The 22,223-nt window shown below is 33.2% G+C and overlaps 1 protein-coding gene across 1 annotated transcript in view; it reads right to left on the reverse strand.

Moving 5' to 3' along the window:
• The window catches only part of IRSp53 (Insulin receptor substrate 53 kDa), an 804,117-nt gene that overhangs the window by 526,345 nt on the left and 255,549 nt on the right, over positions 1-22,223 (reverse strand). The window lies entirely within an intron of this gene.

Here is a 22,223-nt window from a genome sequence, read left to right on the forward strand (position 1 = left end):
AGTTCAATCTTTGGCTATCATATAGTTTGGTAAGATAAAAATCTATCTAAATACATATATTTATATACAATTAAAAACTGTTTTAGGGGGATTTGAAACCAAGCGCTTCACATAAGCAAAGAGTCATAAAATATTATGCAAAACGAAAGAGATCGCCAATTTGCTAAATATATCACTCAAAATGATAAATACCTATATAAAAACAATCAGAAGTATTTATCAGTAGGCACATAATTATAGCTATTAAAATTTATTTAAAACATTATTTTGTAGCAAAAACCTACCTACCTACATATTTTATTATGTTGACATTTAAAATATGTGTTAATGATAATATTGTGGAACTGATGGTTTTTTCATATTTAATTTAAATATATAGACAATTTTAACTAAGGCTCTCCAAAAGGCTAGTTCAAGTGGAAATAAGTCTGGCTGCAGAAAAAGCTTATTAAATTCAACGCTTGTACAATATGATGGAACATCTTGTAATGGATATTTTCTATTTCGAAATAATATTATGTTAATTCATCGCAACAATTTTATAAATATATTTGTTTTATTATTATTTCACCTCGATTCAGTCAATATATTTGCATTTTAGCAGCACATAACTTACTATACTCAATTTATTAGGCAAAACAATACAAAATAATGAAGAAATGACATTAAATTCAGTTTAAAAACGTAAACTAGTCTACTTTCTTAATACCAAAAATTTCGGTATTTTGGATTTTTAAAACCGGTATTTCGGTATAAATAAATACTGGAATACCGGTATTGCAATCCCTACTCCAGAAGAAGGTATCTCCCATGCTTGAACTTGGTGACCCTGCACAGTTATCTACTCACAAATCTTACAACTATGTACCGATAATATGAATATTATTCGGTGAATAAAAAATAGTTTACTACATGTTTATTATTTTCTATTCTCTTCTGTTCTGTTCTATGCATGTATATTATAATATTTTTCATAAAGCACTCGATATCACGCAGGCTATATATCCAGAACTTTTTTCATTCGCTATACTTCTTGGGGGGTTTCCTGAAATTGCTTCCGTTTTTTGATTGACAGTTCTCAAATGCGTATGATATTATATTTTTTTATCAACGTCATCTTGCCTCCGTCGGAATTTTGTATATTAAAATAAAAGCGAGGCAATGTATTTTTTGATTTTATTTAGGGCATTGTATTTTTGCTGCAGTTTGATTAAAATTAGGGTATGATATAATCACTGCATTCCATTCTACTTAAACATATTGCATTGACTTTAGTGCAATAAGATTAGAAATAATTTCAAACCGTTTAATAATTACAAAAAAAACACATTAAATAGAACTTTTCCAACATTTTTTAAATAATAATCAAGACTGATCTATTTGCTTGAATGGGTCAATGCCAACTCATTCAAAATCTAAAATATGAATGATATGTAGCTGTCAGTATAATTATTATTGATCAAATATCTATTTTTTATGTATCAAATTATTCGACTGCAATAATAAATTCACAGGGACTCATATACCGGTAAACAACCTTAATGTTTACTTGTGTCAGCAGATTGATTAGCGATATTAAATACGTTATCGCAATGGAAAATTAGTCTAATATCCATTCCCATAGTATCATATTATATTATGACTGTAATAATAAATAAAATTCACAGCTACTCGTATTTAAACCGCTGACTCGTTTAATATAATTATGTACTGGAATATAATGTTTAGGTATTACTTTCGACTATATAAATTACGAATAATGATTTATCGAAATGTCACTCGAATCTAAGTACCTGGCTCGTAACTATCTCAGTACGTAATATGTACTATCATTATACTATCGTACCGACCGTTACGCTGCAAATAAAAGTCACTCCTGCATACATCTTCGACTTCTTCATCATCATCCTCAACACCATAACCCACACATCGAACACTACAGATATATAATTACAAAATATTTATTAAATATATGGATAAGAAATTCTCCGTTTAAAAGTAAATCAATCGTATGTATGTACTGCTACCATTGTAATAGTAGACAGCCAAGACTTGTATCATTATTCTTCTTCTTTGCCCATATCCGCCCCTTAACTGGAGCATATGGACACCACGCGGCGCCTCCAAGAATCCCTGTCGCTCGCCAGTCTTCTTGCTTCGTTCCAGGTCAAACCAGCATCCCGTAGCTCCGCCGTATACACTCTGTAGATTGTATTTAGCGGCCTTCCAGGACGCCGGAATCCGGTCGGCTTGAAGAACAGGCAAGCCAGGTTAAAGTTCTCTTCTGGCATCCGCAGCACGTGGCCGAGCCAGGTCCAACGTCGCCTCTTCACTTTCAGCGTGATGAGAGGCTGCTTGGTACGTTCTCTTATCTCCTCGTTGCTCCTAAAGTCATACCACCGCACACCCAGTATTCGTCGCAAACATCTATTTTCGAAGCTCAGTATACGGTTGCTCTGAGCCTTCGTAAGGTGCCATGATTCGCTACCGTAAAGCAGCACCGTCAGAATGCAAGCGTCGAATAGGCGGCATTTGGTTTTGACCGAGTACAATCGTGAGTCCCAGACATTTCGCATCGAGTTGAATGTTGCTCCAGCCATTCCCATTCGGATAGCGAGCTCTTTCTGCAAAATGCCATCTCCCGTGATGTGTACCCCCAGGTACTTGAAGCTGTCGACGCTCTCGATGCTCTGTCCATCGCTAATCAGAGGGAAATCTGGATCAGGACAGGTGCTATTGCACAAGACGTTGGTTTTCTTCGCGTTGATTTTCAAACCAACGCGAGAGGAGTTGTTATGCAACCTGTCGATTGTCTCTTGAATGCCCTCGATTGAGTTGTCGAATAGGACAGCATCATCGGCGTATTCCAGGTCGCATAGCTTCACCGTGGGGGTAACAGGTATGCCTCGGTCGGGTGGTATTGACTTCCGTAGTATGAAGTCAAAGAGAATGATAAAGAGAAACGGTGCAAGGACACAACCCTGTCTGACTCCGGTCGTGACCCCGAACCATTCCGTGACAGTGTCTCCAATTCTGACACAGCATTCGCTATTCTCGTGCAGGCTTTTGATTATGGCAATGATCTTGGGAGGGATCCCGTATGCTCCCAGTATCATCCAGAGGGAGGGGCGGTGCGGACTGTCGAAAGCCTTCTCATAATCCACAAAACAGCAGGCTATCGGACTGTTCAACTCATGGCTCTGCTGGAGAAGACATCGAAGGTTGTGGATTTGGTCTGCACACGCTCGACCAGGTAGAAACCCGGCTTGGTTTTTCCTGAGGACGTGCATTATTGGGTCCCTTATTCTCATCAAAATGATGTTTGCCAAAATCTTTCCCGGAACACTGAGTAGCGTAATGCCTCGGTAATTGTCGCAGCTTAGAGGGTCACCTTTTTTAAGAAGTGTGATGATTTCACCGTTCACCCAGTCCCTTGGGCAGCGCTCTTCTTCCCACACCTTTGTCATCAGATGAAACATAGGGTGCAGGATTGCGCTCAAGCTGTACTTGAGGAATTCAGGATGAATCCCGTCTCCCCCCGGTGCCTTTCCGTTCTTGAGCCTTTTCACAGCCGATTTTATCTCGGTGTGCGTGGGCGGGCAATCGGAAATGTCGGTCGCTCGGGAAATGTCCAAAAGTAAAGCTTCCGCAGATATGTCAAAGGGATCCAAGGGGGGTGGGCGGTTCAGCACTCCGCAGAAATGATTCTTCCAAATCTTCTTGACGCATTCTGCGTCAGACTCTATTGCTCCACTGGGACCACGAATGGCTCCGGGAGTCGGTGGTCGCCTGCCGCAGACTTCACGGGTGATTCGGAAGAGTTTCCTGGTGTCATTTCTGCTTGCTGCCTCCTCTGCCGCTTCAATTTGCCGGTTCATAAAATTGCGCTTGTCCAACCGCACGGATCGTTTGACTACCCTGTCTTGGGTCTGGTAGTCAGTCCGGCGGTCCTCGGTTCGGTCGGGGTCTCTCTCCTCGTCTCTCAGGGCTTTCAGCCTGGCTCGTTCACCAATTTCAACCCACGTTTCGTCAGACATCCACTTTGGCTGCTCACTCCTTCTGGTACCAAGGACGGTACGAGCCGACGACACAATCGCACTCTTTATGAGGCTCCAGTCCGCCTCAATGAGGTCGGATTCAGATTTGTGCCGCTCGTAGATACAATCTACACTATCTCGTACAGCAGTTTCGAAGTCGGTCCGAATTCTTCAGCGTCGGAGCTTCTCAACGTCAATTCGTTCGCACTTTGGAGGCCTCGCCTGGCGACTGAGTTTTACTCGGATGTTTCCAATAAGTAACTCATGATCGCTATGGATATCGGCGCCTCTGTAAGTACGCACGTCGAGAAGTTCCTTTCGGTGCTTCAAGCTGTATAAGAAGTGGTCAATCTGCGTCCTCGTGCGTCCATCAGGAGACGTCCACGTATATTTGTGAATGTCTTTGTGGGGAAAAACAGTGCCTCCGATTGCAAGCTCGTTCAGAGTGGCGAATTCTACGAGCCGCTCACCATTATCGTTGGGGTCACCGAGGCCGTGTCGTCCCATCACCGTGGGGCCAAGCACCGGGTCTGCTCCTACTCTCGCATTATAATCCCCCATTACAATCACGCGGTCTCTACGGGGGATGGCGGAGACTGCCGCGTGGAGAGAATCGTAAAAAGCATCCTTTGTCTGCGCGTCGGCATCCTCAGTGGGGGCGTAGCACTGAAAGACGGTCAATGAGCTACCAGGCGTCTTGAAGGAGGCACGTATCAGTCTCTCCGAGATTGGTTCCCATTTCACGAGGCAACGGGCCGCTCTCTTTGACATCAACACTGCCACTCCCTGGCGATGGTATTGCTCCTGACCTGAGTAGACAATAGAGTAACCCTCGATCAACTTTCTCCCGGCTCCTTTCCAGCGCACTTCGCTCAGCCCTAGGATGTCCACACCATAGGTGTGCATGATGCGTGTGGCGTGCAGGTCCTTTCCGGGGGTACGCAGGGTGCGAACATTATATGTCCCAATGCGCATACTCGAGTTGTTAGAGAGGATTACTCTACCTGTTTCATTGTCCATTTCCATGCAAGGTCAAATTAGCGTGATTAATTAATCAAATCAGAGCGAGTTTTATTTTTCGTTTGAAATTCGCACATTTTAGCAAGGTGCGCAGCATTCCTGTGATAGCGGCTAATATAACCTCTTTTATATTCTAATATGGGATATGTCGCTATTTGTTTGTGCTAGCGAACATCCGATTCAAAAGGTGTCTTCTCCAATCTTGTTTTTAAGGCAAGGTAGTGTGTTTAATTTAACATTTTTAATAATTGTAAAATCAATTCCATCATCGTGTATAATTATAATATTTATTTTCTTTGTCGAATCCGATCATAAATGAAATACCAACAATCAATATTATTACATACCATAATATGAGATATGTCGCTAATTGATTGTGCGAGCGAACATCCGATTCAAAGGGTATCTTCTCCAAGCTTGTTTATAAGGCAAGGGAGTGTGTTTAATTTAACGTTTTTAATAAGTGAAAAATCAATTCCATCATCGTGTATAATTATAATATAAATTATCTTTGTCGAATCTAATCATAAATGAAATACCAATAATCAATATTATTACATACCACTTCACTTCCCGGAATAGAAATATAGAGCGCAATAGAATTCAAATTTAATATCAATTTTCCGTACTGTCAAATCATAGCAAAGTCGGTAAAGAGCTGACCGCAATAATAAATTCCGCATATCGCTCAGATCAGTCATCTATTGACGCAAACGCCAGATAATAGCAGACTCGATTATTTCAATAAAAATAATATTATTTTGATTATATAAATAGCGAATAATAATTCATCGGAGATGTCACTCGAATATAAGTTCCCGGCCTGTTAGAATCCCACTCTCTATATCGCTCCGCACAACATCTCATCATACCGAGATTCGGACCTCGGAACCGTATCAGTTTCGTAACATAACTACTGTAACATACTCTTGTACTGACTGTTTACGCTGCAAATAAAACTCGCTCCAACATCCATTGGCGCAACCACCAAATCACGGCTTCATCATCCATCATCCATGGCTAAATATCCAAGGTTCCATAAAGTACTATTAATAAGTTAATACTCAAGCTGCATTCAATGCATGAATTATACAAATACATACTGTATAAAATATAAATAAAATTCAAATCGCTTACACCGAATCCTAAACACCATAAATATTTCCGATTAGTTTCTTTGCTTTAATAATTATTTAAAATGGTTTAAAGTCTTACTAATTAATATCGCTTTTCCGCTATACAAGATAAAATGATTATCTCATTCCAATTTGTCAAGATTTCCTCTCCGCAAATCTTCAACGATATCGCGAAGAGGAAGATGAAGAATGGGAGAAAATGAAGTAACATAAATTATCTGACGGAATAAGTGGAGAACACTCGGGAGATTATGACTACACTTTGTCATCGCGAAAGGATTTGCGAAGACGTCAATTAATAAAAAGGGTGATCTCGTATTGTCGAACCCAGATGCCGCTCGATGCGTACTTATATCACGTTTTATTTAATAAAAGAACATTTTTCTTATGATTTAATAATGCCAAAATCTTTTGCAGTCTTTTATAACCTTTTTAATAAATTAATTCTGCAATAATTTGTAACATACTTAGGTATTTTTCGACATTACGTTGTCCTACATTATTGAATGGCCCAAATCTAATATTATTAACTACCAAATAAACCTTTCAATTATTACAATATAACAATATTATGTAAATAAAATATTCAAAAATATTATATTACCTATACCGGATGTTCCAATTTTAAATCACGATATTCCAATACTTATTTTCTACAAAAATTGTTTTGTCTATTATGAAGTATTGACACTTTTCTGATGTCACCTTCTTTACTTTGATGCAGTAAATACAGTTATAAACAAATCGCGTACAGTGAAGAAGAATATTTAAAATTATTACAAAAAATAACATAAGAGAATGAAAAATAAAATATAATATATAAAAAAAATATAAAAAATAATAGATTTTCCAGCTATTAATTTAAAAGAGACAAGAGAACAAAACCACGATAACTATTATGATGATTGATAGTTTTGGACAGTTGAGCCACCGGACAATTAATAGTACCTACCCGAAATTGTTTTTATATTGGCCCTCGTAGTCCAGTGCGTAAGGTACTGGTCTTTTCATCAGGGGACTCCGGATTCGATCCCGGTGAGATCACAATATATTATTAATACTTTGAACGCTGAAGACGCACCCGGCGCGTAATGACAAGGCATCCGATCGATGTAATTAACGTGCATTTTAAAGGTGGTCATTAAATAATCATTATCTAGTCAGTAGCGAGTGAGTTGATTTTCTCAAATTTATATTTCACTTCTACTACTAATTAATATGACTGTTTTACTATACTACTGTCATTAGACCTCGTGGTCTGTTGTTGGACTAATATAGATATTTTTTAATGAATATATATATTGAAAAGTGTATAGTAAAATGTGGGATGAATATTGACTCTAGGTGTTTTTTTTTTGTTGATATATTGATATTGAGACTAATGGTTTTGAGTAGCCTCCAGGGAAGGCGAAGCAGAGAAAGAGCGTTTGCGTGTTGGAACCACCAAGTAAATGAGCTTACTGGGGGCGGCCTTCACTCTGCGCTAATAGAAGCAAAGAATCGAGAGGATGGAAAGTCTTGTTAAAAAATAAGGTGGGGAATAATTCGCTGGTTTACGAAAGATTGATTTTTAAAACGTTTTGGTGAACGAGAGATGATTTAAAAACGTTTTTATATTTATTCCAGTTTCATTGTGTATGCACTACCGCATACACATCTTAGTGTTATGTTTATAATAAATGATTGTAAATTCAAATTCATTAATCATGAAATTTATCCATTTGATTACACAACTGTTTCTAAACTAGACATAAGCGAATTACAATTCTCATTTATTCATACTATATCATAACAATTAATAACCATTTCCTAATTTAATTTAATTAGAGGATTGTATCTTTATGGCATCATGAACTGCAAAGGCATTTATTTAATAACACAGACAAATTATTGTTCTGTAGCAGATTTATCAAAGCAACAAACAGAACGTTTATCTGATGAAATTTGCCGGTAGTAAGCCTGCAATTAATTAATATTAAGAGGCTTTATTCGTGGGCTGGAGAAAATTTATGAAAAGTAATACGAATGAGACAGGGCGAGTGTTTGGGCGTGGCACAAGGCATTTGTTACTTCACACTTCGTGAAGCAACTTTATTAGGCAGTTACTTACTTGCTTCAGAATGCTGTCGTTTTCTAATATATCAGGTACCCGTGCAAAGTGTCGAAGAAGAGCGAACGCTTTTTGGCTATTCAATGTTTTGTATCGTCTTCTCTTTGTGCGTGGAAAGGAATCTGATTTATTGCAATATTTCAGAATAAAATACCCATCCAAAATAGCTATTCTTCTCTAACAGCAGTGTGAGTACCGCTTAAGAAAAAATATGCGGAGATGATTTTTAATCTTTTCAATATACTTATTATCGCCAACTTGGTGGCAATATCCATGATTAATGTATACCAATAATTCAATTCAATTTCAATTCAATTTATGGTATAAGTCGGTTATGGGGAAGCCAGCGGGAAACACATTTAGAAAATAGCCGATATACTGGATTATTTGTTAGGTTGGGTTAGTTTAGGTCAGCTTAAGTTAGGTGAGGTTTTAATTCTTGAATTCATGAATTTTGCCCAAAATCGGCTATGACAATTAGCGCGTTTCCCGCCTGGCTTCCCCATAACTGACTTGTACCACATTTATTTATTTTTTAACATATTGTGGACATTACAAATTATAAGTTTAAAATGTTCACAACATGACATGAAACATTATTATAAAGAAGAAAGAAAAAGAAAAGTAATAAAAGGGATAAAAATGAAAACATAAAAAGAGAACGTAATATAAATAATATAAATAAGCAGTGAAAATACAATTATACATATATATTAGTTCAAAGAAGTACACCGAGTTTGCTAAGGAGATCCTTTATTAATATTTTATAAAATAGCGTTCACCTCACGCAAGTGGAATATATCAACGCCCGAAGCAATTTGGTTGAACATACTTATCGCCCTCCCAATTGGCATTACCAGTGGCAGGTTGGCTCTGCACCTTGGGAGAATAAACAACTGATGTTCCCTATTTCTAAGTTAGTTATCAGGTACACACATGTCAACACTTTCCAGAATGGCAGAGTTCTCATTTATACCTTGTATAAGTCGAAAAAAATACGTAGCCATATAAAGATATCTTTAAAATTGCAGAATGCAGTATGTAGGCAAACCTAAGAAAAAGTTAGTTTGATAAAGCCACGGATAGTATCCATGTATCCAAAATGTCTGTATGCAATTATATGCTTTTTTGGTAGCGATTTCTATTTCCATGATACTAAAGAAATACATATAGTTTTTTTTTTTAATATGTTTATACCTCTCTGTCTTTTTGTGTAAAACTAATATTGTTTTAACTTGCACGGCGTATTCAATACGTGTTTATTTAACCATTAACTTCCTTTTTCATACAAGATGATTTAATAGTAATTTTCATAACAGTCGCAAGTATCCAGGCTTTGAGAAAAATAGATAAATATATTGTCGTCAGCCGAATGCATAACTACTCTAACTTACATTTGAAATATTTTACAGAAACCTTATTTGAATCATCATATTTAAGTTATTTATTATTTATATAGATAAATGTATGCATCATTATTTTTATAAATAGTCTTACTAAAATATGATTTGTACATTTATCTATAAACATAACAAAATACTGAAGTAAGTTATTTTAAGGAACTTCCTTCTGAAATATTTCAAATGTGAGTTAGAATAGTTCTGCATCCAGCTGACGTTATGTCCTCACCGGGAATCGAACCGGAAGCTCCAGGATTTAAGGCAAGCGTCTTACGCATTGCACCACGAGAGCCGTTTTATGCAATCCAATATGACCAATTCATTAAAGTTTCATATCAATATCTCAAAAAGTTCCAAAATTTAGATTAAAACGTCTCAAAAATCTTACACTTGCAACAATTCATTACGAATGTGTAAAGTAGCCAGGAAGACGTAGTAAAATGGTAGAGTGGGGTGAGGGTCATCCAACTGTTGTCTTAACATATACATATTATTTTTTTCAACACTGCAATAGACCATGCGATCCAGTCAAAGTAGTAAAGTGAAATAGTACTGCAGTAGTATAAGTGATACAATCACATAAACAACAAAGTTTTCATAAAATTATATACAATTAATATGTATTCTAACCTCACGGGGATCAAATCCGCAGCTCCCGGATGGTGAAAACGGTGAAAACTGACAAAAATACTTCATAGTTACGATTATTTATATATATTTTATATATTAAAATCGATTCTTTAGTCAATCTATTTGGACATTATATAATAGATTGTATTTGAAAAGTGAGAAAATCAAATCGAAATAATCTTTTTAAAATTTCCCATAGGCCAACTTTAGGGTAAATTCCAAGTATACAGTGTGACCAAGAAACCAATAGTAAGTTATTTAGTTCTTTATGTGTTTGAATCTTGGAGTCTAACGAAGAAACAATATAAAACTTTCAAAGTATTCAAAAGTGAAATTGTCCAAAGAAAATCAAACGTAACGCATTCGAACAAATGGGCTCTAATCTTTTTGAACAGTTTATACCCTATATAGTTAACGTCATGAGGACTTGACCACCCCACGCTCTTAGATGCGGTGGATCTACTACACTTCATTAAGTTTATGAAGAAACCCCATTAGTTTTAGGCACACGACTCCTAGTAGGAGATGGTCAGAAAACATCAAGATGGATACAAAGAGCCTGAGTGTGATCAATTAGTGAGACAAAATAGCTAGAGATAGAGATGTTTGCAGGAAGGTTTTTCTGCTGGCCATACTCTAATGTCATTTAAACGCGCCATTTCTAACATACTGTATAATCGTCCTTGATCGCAATTCAAATGTATATATTTTCTTTCTTTGTTATTCTTTTGTTTCTTCTACGTTGTTTCCTATAATATGAATTTTATTTATATATTATTGATACTTATGCCTGTATTTTTTATTTATTCTTTAACTTATACATTTATAAGAATAAAATATATTCTTTTTCCATTTTCTATATTTTCTATTCGGATATTTTTCTATTTTGAGATATCGCTAATCCTTAAATATACTTTTACTGTCTTTTATTTACGGGGAAATTAAGTGGATGAACAGTTTTCGCTTTATATTTTATACATATTGACAGTCAATTCAGCTAAAAAGAAAATGGTTATTACAGAGATTTTCCTAAAATATATTATAAGAAAAATTAATAAACTACTGATCAATCATTATAAATTATATTTTCTTGTTCTTCTCTACATTTTGTTGTTTAATACAGGTTCAATAATTGTTTAATATAAGCCGATTTATTATATCAACGAATCGATACTAATAACTTGAATCGAATAAATTTCAAAAATAAAACATCAGCCCTGTAATTAATATTGCATGCCTTCGTTTTATATCCATTAAATATAAGTTCAATTCTTCTTAAGCTTTCTGTTCTTTTGGGAGCTTTTTAATACTTTTTCGTCACGTTATTGGAAGTATGCAAGCGCCTACCCGTTCGCTAAACACCCGTTACTGCCTTAATCGATATTTTACGTGACGCGACAACAGCTGTGGGAGTGCAACTTACAATCAATCTTTTCTCGAAGGACTTTCATGCAACATAGTTTGTTCTTTTACCGAAAACTACGTGTTAATAATAATATCTTACGAAGAATATTATTTCATTATATTATATTGAAGTGACTTTCAGTGGCGAAGGGTGACTTTTGGAAAGAGGTAGACTGTGGTGATCTAAGAAAAAGAGCACAGTTGTCAGATATACTTACGAGAAAATGGAAGATAATAATGATATTACTACTAATGAATAGGTACACACTAATAACAACGACACACTTATTCAATGAAATTGAACGATGAGTTTAAATTACGTTTTTTTTAAATCATTAAATAAATTTATTGTTATTTTTAAAAATAATCTAAATTTGTTAATATGCAATTAAACGCTATAGAATTATTTTTTTTAATTATTTAATTATTAATTATTTTTAGGCTCTGCGGTAGGAGCCTACCATATGTCATACAATTCGATAGACTGACTGAGGTTACATAACGTAAGTTCATACGAAAAATATCAAAATTCCTTCACAAATAATCCGAAATTTATTTACGTCAAGACAGATATCGCGCTGTGGTAGATACCTATATTTTTTTTAACTTTTGCAGATTATTTTGTAATCCATTCCTATATTTATACGTCATCTATCGTTGGAAAATTAAATTATTTTCATAGAATATGAAATTATCAAGTGACTATATAAATATGTCAATATACAAGTTTTTTTTGTTAAGATGGTAGGCTTTCAATAATCGCCTAATATGGAGTCTTTGCTATTGGTAACTTCATATTATACAAATTTAACTTTTGTATCTCAGGTATATAAACAGAGGTTCTTCTTTGCAAATGGAGATTTTTATATAATGAAAGTTATACATACCACATTAATTTGGTAATTTATTTACTATAACAAAAAATGCTAAATTAAATGCATCATTAAATATGCAACTTTTTTATATTATTAATTATACAACAATAATTCTGGCGTATATAAGACAATAAAAAGGTCAAAGTAACATGATAAAGCTAAATGCTTAGAAAGGCGGATTTACACTTAACGGGGCTAAAACAAATTGGGGGCCCCAGAATAACAATTTATAACGGCGTTTAACAACATAATTTCAATAGTCTGCTGTATATTTAATTTAACGTTAATAGTTAATATTTCTGCACACATGCTGCTGTTGCACATCTCTCCACTATCCAGCGTTTCTCAACCGGTGATCTGCGAAATTTCGGCGTTCAAATGCCTATACTAAAAATTTAAATAAAATCTTCAAAACCCTGCAAATGTTTGTGCATTGTGCCTTTTTCTTAAAAATAGATTAATGGTTTTACTTGACGAAATCAACCGCGATCAGATGTTATTATACGTAAATATAGAAATAATATTTTTATATTTCTGTATTTTAACGTACTTGCACTGGAGTAAATTAAATGAAAAAAGGCTTCTTTTTTTATCACTTACACATTGAAATATACACATAAAAAATTACTTAGTTCTTAGATTTTTTTAGATACGGTAAACTGGGATTACTTTAACCTGTGTGTTTTTAACCTTTTTTACTAAAATATAAAAAAAAATGTTTCAGAGCCATATGTCAATATAATACTCAAGTTAACACTAATCTAATGTTAGTTTTTTTTTAAAAGGGACTCTACTGAAGCTAATTAGCTTAGAAATATAATATTAAATTAGCTTTATTTTATTCTTAGTTGACATTTAAAGTTACTTTAGTGTTTTCGTCTTGAAAAGAGTCACAAGTTAATCTATAAACCATCTCGAGTCAGGTAAAAATGTTCAGTTATACATTATACGTTATATAATATTATATTAAAAGCGTCTATTGGGCTATTTTCACTATTAAGTGATTGATGTTAATTTTATAAATTGAAAGAAGTGTTTTTGTTTTTCGTCAACTCTCTTGATAATTTCTTATTTAATAAACTATTTTTATTATTCAACGAATAATTCACAAGGTTTGACAATGCAACATTCCTTATTGAATATAATTTGAAAAATCCTCAGATATAATACCTACTAGGCTGATTGCATTTGATTCACCTTATCTATCAGTTCTAGTTATTATCAAAGTATCAATCGGTGTTCAATCATAAAAATATTTAATAAAAAACGACGGTATTTTTTGTATAGAAATCAATACAGCAACATTATATAGATACCGTTTTAATAGACAACGTATCGTCGTATACAATAAAACAATATATCACTGTAAATGTCAAAAGGAAAAAAAGTTATTCTAGAACACAATGACATAGTTTATGTAAATTATTTTTTTCGCCAATAGTTCGACAATACTTTGCAGCCAATCTAAATATCAATTTTGCACACACTGACATATCGGTTTTGCAATCTGTGTTAAAATGGTTTTACAATGTATATTGGCAGTCTTGTGTTTTTTTTTTATTTCTTATCAATATTTAAAATAAGAATAATCTAACAATTGAACGTTGGGAAAAATGGTTAAATAAAGAATGTTCTATTTTCAAATCTTGTAAATCATGTATCCATTAATTGAGTCTGCATTTATTTGATACAATACGGAAACAGGAAACTGAAATACTTAACGGGTGTGGAGTAACAGGAAACCAAACTCGAGTTAGTAAGAATATGGGATATACTATAACATGTGTTAAGAATACGCTTGTCCTTCGTTCTGACAACTGCTCTCGGCTTTTGCACTGACGCTCATTCGATATTGGTGTATTTAAATGTTGCAACACACACGATTTGACGTCTATAATGTGTGGTTCATTTATGTACGATACATACACATTCAAAACCGTCAAAAATAGCCTATCGGAATTCTATTTATTAGTCTATTAATTTTATACTGTGAATATGATAATATAATGTAAATTTTTTTCGACCATGTCCGATCCAAATAAGATCATATGGGTCTCCACAGAGTCGAGGTTTGTATTAAGGGCATATAGTTAAAATTTGTCGTAGTTAGTATGTTACCTAGTAGCGTAGTGGACAATGCGCACGGAGCGTAAACCCAAGAGATGCATGTTTGATCCTGCCGGATGTCTTACTTTTTTCAAAAAGATTTTATCTATTCTGCCCTTCCAAGGAAGAAGGCAGTAACTCGCAATATTTGTAAAATTGAGTTATGTATGCCATCCGTTAGGTAATTTTGAAAGCTATATATTCTGTAAAATCAGAATTATCACTAAAATACCGTTAAAATCCTTAGTGAAATAATGGACATCTGCTAAAATAATACAAATTTCTTAGCAAAAAGCCAGTAATTGCACCTATTTATTGCAGTTACTGATTATTTATTATTACTTTATTTGTATTTTAACATCCTACTAATAAAAATTATAACAGTTTTTTATTAATTCACAGTACTAAGGTTGGAAAAAAACCACATTATGTCATTTATCTCGAAAGTGTGTGAGAGTTAGTTACTGCCTTCTTCCTTAGAAAGGCTGTATTGGTTATTGTATATTTTCTCAGAAATGTTTTTCAAAATTATGTAGGTATGAAAGTATTAAGTTTCATTTATTTTATTAAGTTTTATTTGTTTATCATCTCTATATTATTAATATTTATTTCACTATAAAAATTATTACGAACTTGGTAAAACGTACGGAATACGATGTCCTGGCTAATAAAATAATAGCTATTAAAATTACTTAATTGTATTATTCAAATTCCATTGATCATAAAACAATAAATTCTTGACACAGTGACTTATTGACAAAATGCCGTAGCATAACTTTAAGTAGATGCAAAAAAATACCGTTATATATTTTAAATATATCTCGCATGTCATATTGGCATGTTAGAGATGGGCCCTCAGTGCCAATCCATGATTTACATACGTCGATGTTGTATTGATTCACCGTTATCATCATTGAATTTAAATTCCTTGCGCGGGGCAGTAAGGTCCATCTATTGTCAGGATTGCCGAGAATGCTTCGGGAATGGCTAATGACGCTCGCCAATAGTCGTGAAGGTATTTCGCCAGCACTTTCATGTGAATTGCCCTATTCAAATGAGTTCGACGTACATCACTTAAGTATTTATTACATCAGTTAATTTAATCTTATCATTAAACATTCTGAATTATTGGTAAACTTAAGGGCGGACGTGCTCAGCGTGGGTCAAAATAGATCTTTTATTCTATTTTCAAAGCATGATCCTGGACATTCCTTAAGCGTTGTAGATAATCTATTTATATAATTTTGAAGCCTTATTATCCTTTATATTTATTTTAAATATTTGATGACTGCATAGAGTAAGATCATGTTAACGCGCGTGTTTGAACATGTACCTAACCGATTTTTTTTAAACGTTACATGTTCAAACACGCGCGTTAACATGTTCTTACTCCTTACTTCAGTTTTAGTTTGTCAATTTATAGCTACGGCCGTATATTGTAGCTTAACCACTGGGAAATGCCAAAAAAAATGGCGTATTTCAAAAAAACACTACCTTATTCTTAGGTCAATAATTATTATAAAGCAATCATTATTCGTAAGATGTTTATCACATTCGAATGGTCAAAGACATAGCTTATAATAAGTATCTTTAGAAATATCGTCAAATGTGTTAATCTTGCCCATTTTTTGAATAATAAAATGCCTAATTCTTGTCAAATTTGGGATCACAGAGATTATCAATATAATTTTTTATCGTAAGTATTTCACTATAATAATGTCAACATAAATTATAATGATGGTTTTATAAATGCGTTTAAAAATTAATAAATGTAAAAAATCTTAACACCACTGCACATTTATGTACTGAAATATGACTATATTCTAAAACATTAGAGCGAGAAGTTTAAAAGAATAGTATTTTATGTAATAAAAATACTTTATGCAGTCATCAAATGTTTAAAATAAATATAAAGGATAATAAGGCTTTAAAATTATGTATATAGATTATCTACAACGTTTAAGGAATGTCCAGGATCATGCTTTGAAAATAGAATAAAAGCTCCATTTTTACCTACGCTGAGCATGTCCCCCCTTAATATTGATACAAATATATTATAATACGGAAATTGAGTTATAATATATGTAATAATTTTATTGTACCATTAGATTTTTTACTATTTTAGTTATAACGTAAACAAATATTACAGAGTGGATAACTAACTACATTGGAGACTTTAAATTTAGCGGGTGTAAGCGAGCGTTAGAAAATACGTCAAATATTTTTTTATTACCAGTTTTCATCAACTTATCGCATTTGCATGCTACACACGAACCATAATGTATCTTAAAAAGAAAATTAGTCGGTGACTTTTTAAGCTACTAAATGCAATATATTACAGGTAAAAAAGATATCAACAGGTTCAAAAAGTGACAATTGCTGGAGTTTGAAAACGAAATCATAGCGTTCTACAGAATTATATAAAAAACGCAATGTATATGTCGTCACTGTTCTGGTTATGTTATAAATCATTTTGATGTTAGTTGCAGGGAGTTTGATATGCTTTAAGTAATATTTTATACTCAATTTATAAAAAATACGCATATTATATTTAATATTTTGGTAAGTATAAATATTAAATAATTGTAATATTCCATCGAATCTATTGCGTCATCTGCATCAAAGAAAATCAACGCTGTTAATGTTGCACATTATCTAATAATATGGCAATGAGTTAGTTTGTTATATATATACGCACACTATGTAAAGTATATTTTGTTGATTCAATGTAGAAAGTGCTTTCTTTACGAAACTTGCACTTTGCATCTCAAATAAAGTTGTCTGAATCTTAAATACGTACGGGAATGCAGGCTAACTTGTAGCTTTACGATATGCCATACATAAATTTAACCACTTTATATCAACTCTGGTTAAAGTAACTACGATTTATATAATATTACATATACAGGTTGAATACTAACTCTGGTCATTTGGTATCTTTTAATTAATAATTGTGTTGTATGTACAAGTAATATTTAATTATACTCATTGAGATTTGTATCACTTTTCGATACAATAAAACGATTTTAATAAATAATACAAAAATATCAATTACCTTATAGTCTACATACCATTATATTATAATACTGGAAGATTAGTAACTAATATGTAAATTATTATATTGTTAACATTGTGAAATTATGACATAACCAATTTGACTCCGCTGTTACATGATGCAGGACATGGTAAAAATTAAACAATTTTTAATCTAATTATGATTTTTTAAGTTTAAATTACTTAATTAATTGCTGCACATATTCAAATCCAGAAATATACACAGAAAAACTAAGACCTGGCTCTATAAAACCGTCATACGTACAGTCATTGCATATGGGTGCGAGTCATGGACGCAAATATGAAAGCAGCTGAAATGGTGAACTGCTTTGAGAGAATGATCCTGAGGCGGATATACGGACCCATGAATGATGATGGGGAGTGCAGAATTAGGTACAACATGCAACTATACCGCTTATACCAAGATTAAAAACTCTCCACCTTCATAAAACTCCAGAGGCTAAACTAGGCAGGCCATGTCCAGCGCATGCCTGAGTCACGGATAAGAAGATCCTCGAAGAAAACCCAGGGGGGAAAGGCCAGTGGCAAAGTCACGCACACGATGGGGTGATAACATTACAAAAAATGCCAACCAGCTGCTAAAAATCAGGAACTGGAAAAAACTGGCTCGGCTTGAGCTGTAGCTAAGAAGAAGAAATTACTTACTTAATAATATAATTATATGTATCTATCATTTAATGATGTTAATTATATAGAGTACGATATATTTTTTCAAGAATTATTCGATTTATAAATTATAAATCTATTTTTATTTAAATTCGTCAAAACAATGATCACTTTGGTATGTATGAGTTGTTTGAGATACTAAAAAACATATAATGGCTCTCCATCTATATCTCGAAACGTATTATATTTAGCTCCAGTTTTTAGTGTATCTTTCTTTTATCATTCATTTCTATCATAGACTTAATACCTTTGTCATTTTGTATAAAAATGGCTAAAAATACCCAAAAAAATATATTTGACATGTTTTCTTGATTCCACTGATACACAAAGTTAACGTAAATTATTAATAAATAATAGAACAACTCAATATTTATGAATATTTACAAGATTTTCTTGAATTTAACGAATAATAAATGAGTTATTAAATTTAAGTTAATACATTTTAGTAATCAGTGTGGCAGTTCATTTATATTTACTTCAAAATTATCGTGCTTCTGGGTAAATATATCTCTAGCATCTAGTCGCAAAACTCCTTACCTACAGGGCTATTCTAACATATCACTTTACTCAAAAATCATTAAAAAGTGTGACATGCATCGTAGGTGTTCATGCAGTTAATTAATCCGGAAAGTTAACTGGTGGCCGCCCATGACCGCGTTAACCGCGAGCTATCAAAAATCTCGTTGAGCAACACAGGTAACACATCTTCAAGATGCAGTACGGTGTGTTAACAATAAAATTGTTGTAAATAATCGCCTTGCTAATGGAATTGTTCCGAGTGATATCCGTGTTATTTTGGAGCAATGAAAATAATGGAAACGTATTACCGTATGAACTATTTAGAATAGACTTGGCGAGGGTAGAATTTTTTTAAGATAGTCGAGAAGAGACCGGAAGTAAACATGCGACTTTTTGCTAATCTGCCCAGATCGTAAATTCTCGTAAGTTTTCGAATAAGTACACGAAACCCACCCTCTATAAGAAATCTCGCTCATTCGACTGCTGTGTTTTATTAACTTAATCTATCAACATTGTAGGAGTTAATTACCACCAAATGAAATCTAATTATTTTTTTATTCTTTTTCAATATTAAAGTAGTAAATTCTTTCGTGTGATTAAAGACAGACGGTTACAGTAAACGACATTTTAGTTACAAATTACAATAATTGTTTTGAATAGTTATCCATCTTAGCATACGATACCAAAGGCTGCCTTTCTCAAATTGAAACGACTTCTTAGCAATCAAGACAATCTATATCTGTGACTGCACTATAGTTTGCAATTATATTATCTCAAACTTGTTCTGTAGTATGGAGGTTTTGATGCTATACCAAGATATGTAACTAGGAATTGTGTCGCTACATTTCAAAATCAGCCAAGTCCACCTTAAGTTATTTTTGACTTTTTTGTAAATTGCTGAAGAACTACTGCTTTCAAACATGTCTGCATTATCAAAATGTGGAATTTATTAATTTTAAATATTCTATACTCGAAATAATATAAACTTTCATCCTTGTGATTGTATATTTGAGAATATAAAAAGCTGTTTTTCTCCTATTCATTTATTATGGATTTGGCTGATTTTGAAATCTAGCGACACAATTAAGGTTTTCGATATTTGGCTATATAGACGTGTAAGTATTCTGGTTCACGTCGGGGTCACCACTGTAGGTATTTTGGTTCGATAGAGAATAGGTATTTCAGATAAAATACGGTAGTAGTTGTTCGTGATGATGGAGGAGGCGAGATTTTATTTACTGTTTCAAATAACTACAATGGTACTACAATCGATGCAATATAATAAATATAACGGTAGTGCGGTGCGATGTGTCATTGACGGAAACTTGTAATCGAGTGAGATGTCCAATCGATTCTGACCCACTATTTATACATATTTACACTATGAAACAATATTTTGAAGTTATGATGAACTAAGTAACATTAATTCGTAATGTTATGAAATTGCAGATCCGCTATCTCATAACATTACAAAACCATAATATATATAGATACTGACTGATTGTACGTGGAATATGAATATTTAATAAATAATATTATTATAATTGAGATCTGGGAATCCGATGACAGCCACAGATGCATCCTCAAAATTATGACTTTCTCAAGCGAATGGGATAGACCCGAAAATTTCTGCGTAGTATGTATCAGAACATTAACAAAAACGAAACTACAGCATACCCTAACTTGTTATCCAAGGAAAGATCGAGAGTAGCTCTACCAAACTGTTCTGGGTAGCAGATGATAGAGAAAACATCGCTAAAATGGTGGCCAACTTCCGTTAGGGGATAGCAGGATGAGAATAAGTTCCATTTTATTCGAATATTCAAAGCTCAAAAGTCGAATCTCTACGGTATACGCGACTGTGTACAAAACATAAATAAATGCAATAAACTGTTTTTTTGAACGCATAATTATTCACAGATTGTTACATTCTTAAATATTCAGAGTTATTTTTTAAAATAAAATACATAATTAATTTATTAAACTATTAGCAAGTACAAGGACATTAAAGTTTAGAGTGATCCTGACATCGGTTAATTATTGATATAATTTAATACTTTGATTTAAATTACACAAAACCGGATTGCTGAAAAGTAACACAATTTAGAAAGCGCTTTAGATTGTGTATTATAACAATCGTAAGTTAACTTTATCGCGCTTAAATGAGACACGTCTAGCTTAGTGGTCAGTGCACAATATGGACGTGAATACCGGAATGCGTAGGTTCAAATTCTGCTGGGTCTCGTATTTTCTTTCTGAAAGATTTTTCAAATTATGTGTTCAAAAAATAAATAGATTTCCCTGGTAAATATTATTCTTTAAAACCTTAAAATTGTCGTTCAAATCAGTTCAAATACTATACCCACTTGTAAATTTTATAATACTTTCTCACTTTTATGTAATTTGAATGATTCGTTTTACGAATCTAACGAGAAGCAAATAAAATGTCGTGAATCGCAAATTTAAACAAACACTAAAATTTACCAACTAAATCAAATTATTAATGAATCACAAATATAAGAAAAAAAACAAATAATATCGCATAATTTTGAAAATAAACCAGACGTATATATTTATGTTGATATATAAATTTTGTGCGCATGCAACGGTGGTGGACTTTAATTCATACAATTTGGCATTCAAGAAATTTATCATATAACACAACTCGTAAAAGCACTGTGATTATTTTACCGCAGTAAAATGTCTAAGTACTGAATTATATAAATTATGCTTTTTTACTTATATAAAATGTTAAATGCGTATTAAATAATATAGTTCTAAATTCCACATATACCGGGTTAAAATATATAATAATTACAAGATAAAAAGAACTTTTTATATACAACGTTTTTAAATTTTCTTTTGAATCATATAAACTTGACTTGACTAGCTTAAATGATCAAAAAAAAATTGTACTTTATATAAATAATACTGAAATGTCATTTTGACATGTCGTATCGATTTCCATAGTAACGCACGTATATATTAATAATTTTGTTTCTAGGACCCCCTAGCAACCAATAATGACATCGAAATAACTTTTCATACAAAACAGAATTAACTAAAAATGAATTCAATTCTACTTAAAGATGGCTAAATGCATTGGCATCGTGTTCTTATATATTCTAAAAGTTTCAGATGTCTAGCTAGTCAGGAAGTTAGTTAAAAATCGATTGCAAGATTTGTACCGGACAAATAAGAATACGACCTAATAAAAATGTTGTAAAATTCAATTAAACCCTGCT

This window comes from Rhyacophila brunnea, unplaced genomic scaffold (genome assembly GCF_057557595.1).
Source record: "Rhyacophila brunnea isolate RB1 unplaced genomic scaffold, BYU_Rbru_1.0 scaffold_22, whole genome shotgun sequence".
Classification (NCBI taxonomy): Eukaryota; Metazoa; Arthropoda; class Insecta; order Trichoptera; family Rhyacophilidae; genus Rhyacophila; species Rhyacophila brunnea.